Raw genomic sequence first — 9,649 nt, 5'->3', positions numbered from 1 at the left:
AAATTCACTGTATCCTACACTTCCCACATCGCAACCAATAACCCTGATGACATCATCAGGATTATCATTTCATATAGAGCCACAGAGGACACTATACAACTGTTCTGTAGTGAGTAGTACACTTCATGACAGGTAAACTGACCTGTATTTATTCTCTAAGTTTAATTGTCAAGCACAATGCATACGGATCACCAGAAAAATACTGCAAATGAGCCAGAGTTGACCTAGAGGGATCATTTTCATCTGTTAACCCTGGTCAAAGGTTTCCTAAAATAGAGTGAAACAGCATATTCTATGAGATTAATACAAGATAGCATAGTACACATTCCTCAATAAATAATGCCACAGTATAACACATGGCAGTTACATATAATCCAAATTTATCCATAAGGCAAGGTAAGATAGTGTTATTTATAAAGCACTTTTCAAATACAAAGGCAGTTGTTATATGTGTGTGTGTGTGTGTGTTGTGTTTGTGTGCGTGTGGTAAACAGTTCAGAATACAGAGAGAATAGTGATTGTTAGCCTAAATGACTTGTCTGTAAACAAGCTTTTTGCACCACCTTGTGGCCATAATAAGAAATTGCACAAATGACAAAAAAGTCAGTTGCTTCACTATTAATAATTCCTGTGTAAAATCATTCAATACAATGTAGCATTGTAGATCCACTGGAATAAAAATCAATTGTATTAATGAATCTGTGCATCAGGCTACATGCAGTAGAGATTACATTACTGGTGATGAAGTGATGAGGAACTGAAAATATGACTTTCAATAGTGAAATGTGACTTTAATTTGCAAGAAAACCAAAATATAAATTTCATTTGTGTTGTCTTTTGGTTACAGAGGAGGAACTAACAAAACAAAAGAATTTTCAGATAAACTCAAGTGGAGCTATAGGTTGTAGATTTTTTATGGCATTACTGAGAGACATTACAGAGAGAGTTTTTTGTATAGTTAATGTAAAGCACAACCCTGCTTTCTGGCTTTATCACCCACCCTCCCCACCGTCCCTCTCCTCTATTTTCACTAACTTGTCTCTATATGTTTACCTTCACACTGGGATAAATGGTTTTTCTGTTGCTAATTGCGGCTGCGTGTTTTTCTGTTGGCTGGTTTTGTGTTTCTCCAATCAGAGCTCTGAGATCCTTCATGGAACCCGTTTGTTTTTTCAAGCACAGGGGCATCATTTATAATGTGTGTGTGTATGTATCCTATACTAAATCTGCATTTTTGCTGTCTCATGGGTCTAAAATGTTCCACCAAGTATAGCAGATCCTAAAGAATCACGTGTATTTTCTAGACCTCATGCCTACGTTTTGAGGTTAGAATTACAATGAAATCTAGGCTTAAGGTAGAGGTTCAGGTTTAAGGGATAAAATAAAGTTTCAATACTCTAACCCTAATTTTACCCCAAACTTTCTCAACTACTTTAAAGTGCAAACAGAAAAGAAAAAACAAAAAAACTAAATAATCCACTCTGTTTGACAATGACACCCATTCTTGATCATGCAACATAATTCTGGATTTTGTTAAATGTTATTTAATCTCAATATTATGGCACAAATTTAAGACTTAAAAAGAATTCTCCTGCTCTCACTGTGTTGGATTTACCTCTGAAGGGAGATTGGTAAAACTGACTGATGACGATACCAAACTGTTGTTTTGTTGGACTGGGAGATAAGTTTACAGTGTTATGTACAGCATGGTGAGTAGCTTTATGAAGTCAAGGAGTTATATGCGTGTGCACATAGGAAGGTAGGATGGCTTTTTAATATTGAGTGATTCATCTTGTGGAACACAGATGATCTTTGGCCAGATGGTGGCATAAGAGGCCCCTCGGTTTGCTCCAGCCAAGACTTAGGTTATATTTATTTAGTTTCTATTTATTTGAAAAGGAGGTGTGCAGCCCAGCACTATAAAGGCCATGTGTTGTGTTTCTCTTTTCGCTGCTGAATGAGGAATGATGGGAGTTCAGCGATGAGGCCCAATTTTGGCCCGCTTGGGCACAGGACAGGGCTGGGTCGTCTGTACAGATCATGTATTTAACTCTCTGTGGTGCTGATCAGACCTCAGCATGGCTGTTAGGATGAACAAACCAGGTAGAATCTGGTTCAAGTTCTTTAGACGGACCACACAAATCTGATCTAATACAGAAAGTGAGTGTCAAACCATTTCATCTATGGACGTCTGTGAAAGTGTCACGCAGTAGGATCCAGAGATTTCTAGAAATCTCTGGACATGTTCAGAGTTTTCTGATTCTGTCATCTGGACAGGTTTCTGTAGATTGTCAGACGTTTCTGAAGGTCTCTGGGTCTGTCACAATCGAAGTTTTGTTGGCGTCTGTATATGAACCTCCAAAAAAGTCTTTGAGAAGCAGTTTTGGAAATATCCAGAGGTTCACAACTTTCTGAAGGTTTTCCGAGTTTTACAGATGTTTGAAAAAGTTTCTGGAAGTTTGTTTGAGGTTGTATTAAAGGAACAGTGTGATGTTTTGGTAAATATGCTTATTCACTTCACTTGCCAAGATAGATGAGAAGATTAGAACTACTCTCATGTGTACAGTATGTAGCTGGATCCAGTAGCTGGTTAGTTTATCTTAGCATAAAGATGGGTAAAAACCAAATTCAGACAAGTTGCCAGGCAACGAACGCAGACTCCAGGAAGTGACTGGTCCTGGCTAAGAAATAGTCCGGCCCATTTACCCCCATAAACAGCACACTGTCATTTTTACAGGCTAGTCTTTGTACGGATTAAACATCGAGCTACAACGTGTTGATTAGTAGTATTTTGTTTCCTTTGGACAGATCCAGGCTATCTATTTCCCCCTGTTTTCAGTCTTTATGCTAAGCTAAGCTAACCGTCTGCTGCATTTACAATACAGACATGAGAGTGGTATTGATCCTCTAACTCTCAGGAAGAAAACGAGTGAGCATAATTGACAAAATGGCTAACTATTCCTTTAAAGTATTTTTTAGTGGGTCTTTCTGGGGGTCTCTGGAGGCCTCGGCTGCGGCTGTTGTTGGCAGTGACTCTTCTGCTGTCGCTTGTCTGCTTATGATGTTGGCGGTTTGACGTTTTGAAGGTGCTAATTAATTTTTACAGCCAGGCTTCCAGCTGGAGCCTGCTGTAGAAAAATAACATAATTGCATTTCCACATCACATTAAAGGTGACGGTTTGCAGACAGAACATTTGGCCTAATGGAAAGCTGAAATGTCACCTAGGTTCTGTAATATTACACCGTTGCTTTAAGAATAAAGCTTAAGTCATGCTACAAGACATTACAATATCACAGCAACAGAGACAGAACAATCACTCAGAACATTTCCTAAAGCATTTAATCAGCCTTGACATCCTACAGGCATGGTAGAATAATGTTGTCTAATGTTACACTGACTCATAGGCCCTTTAGCCAGAACATTTAGTCAGACAGAGAGGCCAAATGGAAAATGGAGTTATCTCAGTGTAGGGACAAACTATAGCTTAAAATGCTTTAAACATTTATCTTCTTTATATCCCTTCTCTAACCTCCTATACAGGGCTTAAAGTCACATAAACCAGGCTAAGATAGATAGATAGATAAATTGATTGATTGATAGACAGATATGTCTTTAAGCATCACAATATCAGTGAGAGATTGATGGTTAAGTCTTGTCTCTAGAAAGACAAGTACTTTCTACTTTCTACTTTGTGTCCATCTATCTATCTATCAAAAGCTAACCCTATACTCTACTGTATGTATCCAGTAATACTGAAATATGGGGTAACATTACTACGGACATAAATGCAAAGATAAGGTTACAATAACACCTGGATATTATAATAATAAAGGCACCAGGGAGAAGTGGTAGTACATTTTTAATTTTAATTTTTACACAACAAGAGAAACTCAACAATGTAGAATAAAATAGCTGAAATGTTGTATGGCTTACAGGGAATCAAATAGATGCTGGATGAATGTTTTATTTCAAAAATAGACTGATAGTTTGCAGATTTGAGCCTGTGGGGATATTTTCACTGCTTTTTTTCTTGGGCATTTTTGATCATTTTTCACTTAAAATCAAACCAACAGCAGCCTGCCAGTAAACACCACTGTTAATTCAATCACTTTATTTATGCTCCAGAGAAACAATGACGCTTTTTGTTGAAGAGCTAGATGATTGGCAATACTACCTCACACACACACACACACACACACACGTCTCTTTCTCTCTCTCTCTCTCTCTCTCTCTCTCTCTCTCTCTCTCTCTCTCTCTCTCTCTCTCTCTCTCTCTCTCTCTCTCTCTCTCTCCCCCCCATGTTAGTGCTGGGTCTCTTTCTCATTTTCATCCCTCCTACTCTCTCTCACACACACAGACACTATGCCTCCCTACCTTTGATGTTCTCTCTCTCTCTCTCTCTCTCTCTCTCTCTCTCTCTCTCTCTCTCTCTCTCTCTCTCTCTATCTCTCTACCCTTCTCTCACCCAACCCACATTTGGTGACATCAGAGCTTAATTACCCAATCACCAGGAGGCCAATCTGTCACTGTCAAAACTCTGGCCAATCAGCTGCCGCATGTTAATTTCCTTCAGCCAATGGCAGTAAGTGTGGCTTTGTTAGTGCCATATATAAAGCAGGCAGGCAGTGAACAAGGCACATTCACACATTAGAACAGGAGAGAAAAAATGTCAGATAGCTTTATGTCATGGACCAACAGAGGGTCCAGTGACATGTTACAGTCCTGCTCATGCTGTTTGATTGACAAGTGGTGTCTTGGAAAAGCAGCCCAAGTGGGGGAATGATAGGAGAGAAAGCAAAAGTATACTTTTTATCTAATTATTTCCCACTCTTTGCCATGGTAATGACTCCTCACCGAAAGAACATAATCATGACCCCCACCAACATGCACACACACACACACACACACACACACACACACCTCAGCAACAAGTGCCAAATCAAACAGTCTGAATTCCCCCTCTGCCTCTTTTTTCATTCTTTCTTTCTGTGTATGTGTGTGTGTGCATGTGTGTTTACATACACCTGCTCTGATTAAAGCCAGACCATCTGAGACAGATGATGATGATGATGATGATGATGATGATGATGATGATGATGATGATGATGATGATGATGATGATGATGATCTATTTCTTTCTGTTGTGTCAGCACCAAGTCAAAGCCAGTCATTACACTGCAGTCTGTCCACCCCTAACCATTTTCTCTCTGTGCGTATATTTTCCATCTTTCTGAATTTCTGCAGGACTCTGTCTCTCATCTCAGTGTTGGCTGTTACAAAACCTGCTCTATAGAGCAAGAAACATTTATATTTTCAGACAACTATACTTGCTACAGTCAAGGGTCTTTTATATTTTTCTCTGGGAATTTGGATTTTTCCATGTGTTGTCTTTAACACTAATCAATCCTTTATGTCAAAGTGAGAACAAATCTCTACAAAGTGATCTAAATTAATTACAAATATAAAAAACTAAATGCATGTTTGCATAAGTATTCATCCCCTTTAATAAGACACACCTCAATCATCACTGGTGCAGCTACTTGATTTTAGAAGTCATATAATTAGTGAAATGGAGATCACCTGCATGCTGTCAAGGGTTTTAATTGATTGCAGTATAAATACACCTGTATCTGTGAGTCAATATTATGGCAAAAACTCCACCATGAGGACAAAGGAACACTTCAAGCAACACAGTGAAAAGGTGATTGAAGACCACAAGTCAGGGGATGGATGTAAGAACATTTTCAAGTCAGTGAACATCCCTTGAAGTCCAGTTTAATCAGTCAGTAAGAAATGGAAAGAATATGATACAGCTGTAAACCTGCCGTCCTCAAAAAGTGAGTGTGCCAGAGGGAGGCTATTGTGAGGGAAGACACCAAGAGACTTCTGACAACTCTGAAAGAGTTTCAAGCTTCAGAGACTCAGATTGGAGAGATGGGTCAGGTGTGACACCAGTCACAGCTTTATGTGAGAGAGGTGGGAGAGCGAGACTCACGTGACATCTTAGTTACAGTTTTTCAGAAGCATATTTCTGGAGACCTTAAAGTCAGCTGGAAGAAGCGTCTATGGTCTGATTAGACCAAAGTTAGGAGAAAATTTGTTTTTTGCAAGCATAAAGCAAAACGGGTTAAAAACAACAATGTTCATGTGTTGGAGCGTCTGAATCAGAGTCTACATCTCAATAGAGCTTTTTCAGAGCACACATTATGACTTGTCATGGGAGGAAAACACAGGTGGAACTGAAAACATTAACAATGGCTCTGTTTCACTAAATAAAATATATTTTCATATAATTTAGTGATAATGATATATTGCTCAGAATATGATCATTTAAGGGCTGAACCTTTTAGTCGCTCGTTTTGATAGTTCTTCTGGCTGATAATGTGTTTTTGTGGCAGATTAAATTTGGTAAGCATGGGGCAGAGGACGAAGTTTGTTTGACTCCACCGCAACCATTTTTGTTGTTGTTGTTGTAACAGTTTTTGTTGTTTTGTTTTGTTTTGTTTTTTTTTCTGGTTTGTCCATGTGGCCTGGTCTCATACGTGCATGACACAATAAACAACCTAACATAACATATAGCTGAAGAAATAAAATAGAATGTATAAATAACACAGATCATGATGTTGATGGCTGCTCTCCTCATGTTGTCTTATTAGTTGTTGCCATAACAGCTGTCGACCTCCAGAGGGCGACATCTATCTTCCTGTCTGAATGAAAATCTAACATCACTGGTTGAAAATCAAATCATGTTACAGGAAACACAGAGAAGCTCGTATTTTCTTTTTGCTCCCATCAAAATACCGTATTTCAAATAAGATGTCAACACATTAAAATGGTTCTATTTAATGTTTTGTATATGTATGGCCTTGACTGTTGGATGCAATAGTAATGTAACTACATTCTTTTCTGTATGTAGTATCATTGAAAACTTTTAAATGCATTTTATTAGAAGGCAATAAACAATATAATACTTTGACAGTATCCTCCTCTTATCTCTGAAATAGTTATGGATCATACATGAAATTAAAAATATTGTTAACAGACCGAAATTATAACCGATCTCCAGGCAGTGGTGGAAAGTAACTAAGTACATTTACTCAATTACTGTATTGAAGTTCAATTGTGAGGTACTTTACTATGGAGTATTTGCATTTTCTGTTACTTTATACTTTTCTCACTTTACACTTTTCTTACTTTTATACTTTTATACATTTCAGAGGGAAATATTGTACTTTGTACCCCATTACATTTATTTGACAATTTTAGTTACTTCACAGGTTCATATTTTAGATACAAAACAGATGATCAATAAATTAAATATGATGCAGTGTTATAGATTAAACTCCCCAACAGCATACAAAGCAGTTAAAATGTTCTCCACGTCGACCAGTTATAATGACTGCCACATCATTAGCGCCAGCAGCAGCAGATTTTCTTACGTCATTGACATCTTTGTGTCACTGAAGACATGATTTAATCTGCCTGTTAATCAAAACTTTCCGCCCAACGTGGGGCTCGAACCCACGACCCTGAGATTAAGAGTCTCATGCTCTACCGACTGAGCTAGCCGGGCACTTGCAATGCCATCTGGTGGTGGTCATCACTTACTGTCAAAAGATTTATTAAACGGGTCCAGTATATGCAGAGTTGTAATCCTGACCTGTGTGTAACCACACAGTTCATTCAGCACCTGTCTGCTCGCTGTATTTTCTGCTTCTTTTTAATACATAAAGGGTCTGTGGACTTTTCCAACCTTAGCTTAAGCTTTTCCACAGGCATTAAATAGTCAACCCCTATTCTTTCTGATTGGTTGTGTCTTGAAAACTGGGTCATTCAATTATAGAAATCCACGATAATTAGCAGTATAACAAAGGTAATCAACGTGTTTGTGCTGCAAGTTTGACATTTGCACTTGATTGCAGTAGCAGTCACATGTGCTTTAATTTAGGAAGATGCATTTAATGACGCTGTTGTATGGTTTAAGAGACATACACGTGCGGTGAGAACACTATCACTTGCACTTGATCCTGATATATATATATATATATATATATGTATCATATATATATGGAGGTCTCTAAGACTTGGTCTTTTAATGATCCTAATCAAACTTATATTGTACCCAAAAGCTAGCGCCCAACGTGGGGCTCGAACCCACGACCCTGAGATTAAGAGTCTCATGCTCTACCGACTGAGCTAGCCGGGCCACATTGCTGTGGGCATTATGAACAGACGTGACCACTGGGGGCGCTGTGGTCTCAGCTAATTTCATGACAGTTTTGCTATGAGACAGAGAACTGAACGGCAGACTAAAAGATATCGGCATAGGAAACAATCAGCGTCACTTATGAGATTCATGTTTCACTTCCATTTTTTTCTTTACTTTTCACCTTATCATTCAGTTTGGTCTTTACACCTATACTGAAACCTGCAGGTTACATATTTAGATAAATGATCGTTTTTAGTTTCTACAGTTGCCTATGTTCATCTTTTTCCCCCCCACAGGCTATAGCTTCCCATATCTGGACAAACTGCCCGCACTAATGAAACCGGTACAGGCCTGAATGCTTGACCCCTATGTGAGGGGATCTGTTGGCTCTGTTATGCTTTGGTGGGCATTTTGCTGGCATGGTTTGGGTCCACTTGTCCCCTTAGACGGAAGAGCCACTGCAAATCAATACAAAGTTGTTCTGAGTGGTGTGGGATGGTCTTCATCCTTCCAGAAGAGCTCCAGAGACTTGTAGAATCAATGCCAAGGCTGAGAAACACCATTCTTCCAAAAGATTCCCTTTTCCCTGTTTTGATGATGCTGGTAGAGAGGGCTGTCTTACACGTCAGTCCAAAACCTCCCGTAGGTGTTCAACTGGGTTGAGATATGGTAACTGTGAAGACCATAGCACATGATTCACATCATTTTCATACTCATCAAACCATTCAGTGACCCTTTGTGCCCTGTGAATTGGGGCATTGTCATCCTGGAAGAGACCACTCCCATCAGGATAGAAATGTTTCATCATAGGATAAAGGTAATGACTCAGAACAACTTTGTATTGATTTGCAGTGACTCTTCCCTCTAAGGGGACAAGTGGACCCAAACCATGCCAGCAAAATGCCCCCCAAAGCATAACAGATCCCCTCACTGTAGAGGTAAAGCAGGTAAAGCACCTCGTCTGGTAAAAACCTGGAGGAAGATAGAAAATCTGTGGTATTATTATTGTCATTATTATTTTACTCTTAAAACATAATGAAAACATAATGGAAATGTCAAAAATCCTTTTTAAAACAATGAAAAGTAAAATCACGAGAGCCCAATTCGTTAGAAAATGATTATTTAGGCCTATTTCTAATTTTTTAACACAGTGATTAAATCATATTTACGTTTCCTCATAATTTGTCAAAATAATTGATAGCAAATATGTTTTAATGTAAATAATATAAAATATGTTATTAAAATGTAATAACAATTGTAGTAGTAATGCATATTAGAATGATTTGAAGGTTTTGATGATGAATAAATGAATCCTCTGTTCTTTCCTTTGCTGACATAAGTCAAATAAGTCAACTTTCAAATAATCTTCATTTTTAATGTGATTTTATGTATTTCGGGTTGTTTGGGGATCAGTTGTAGGAGGATGAGGCAACTAACCA

At 38.4% G+C, this 9,649-nt stretch overlaps 2 non-coding genes across 2 annotated transcripts; both read right to left on the bottom strand.

Annotated features, from left to right (window-relative positions):
• Nucleotides 1-7,501: 7,501 nt before the first annotated feature.
• Nucleotides 7,502-7,574, bottom strand: trnak-cuu. The gene has a single exon. It is a non-coding gene; the product is annotated as a tRNA-Lys (tRNA).
• Nucleotides 7,575-8,134: 560 nt separating this feature from the next.
• trnak-cuu lies at nt 8,135-8,207 on the bottom strand. Its single transcript has one exon. It is a non-coding gene; the product is annotated as a tRNA-Lys (tRNA).
• Between the last annotated feature and the right edge of the window lie 1,442 nt (nt 8,208-9,649).

This window comes from Thunnus albacares, chromosome 17, assembly GCF_914725855.1.
Source record: "Thunnus albacares chromosome 17, fThuAlb1.1, whole genome shotgun sequence".
NCBI lineage: Eukaryota > Metazoa > Chordata > Actinopteri > Scombriformes > Scombridae > Thunnus > Thunnus albacares.
Note: the sequence above shows the minus strand (reverse complement) of the source record. Positions and strands in the feature narration are given on the sequence as shown.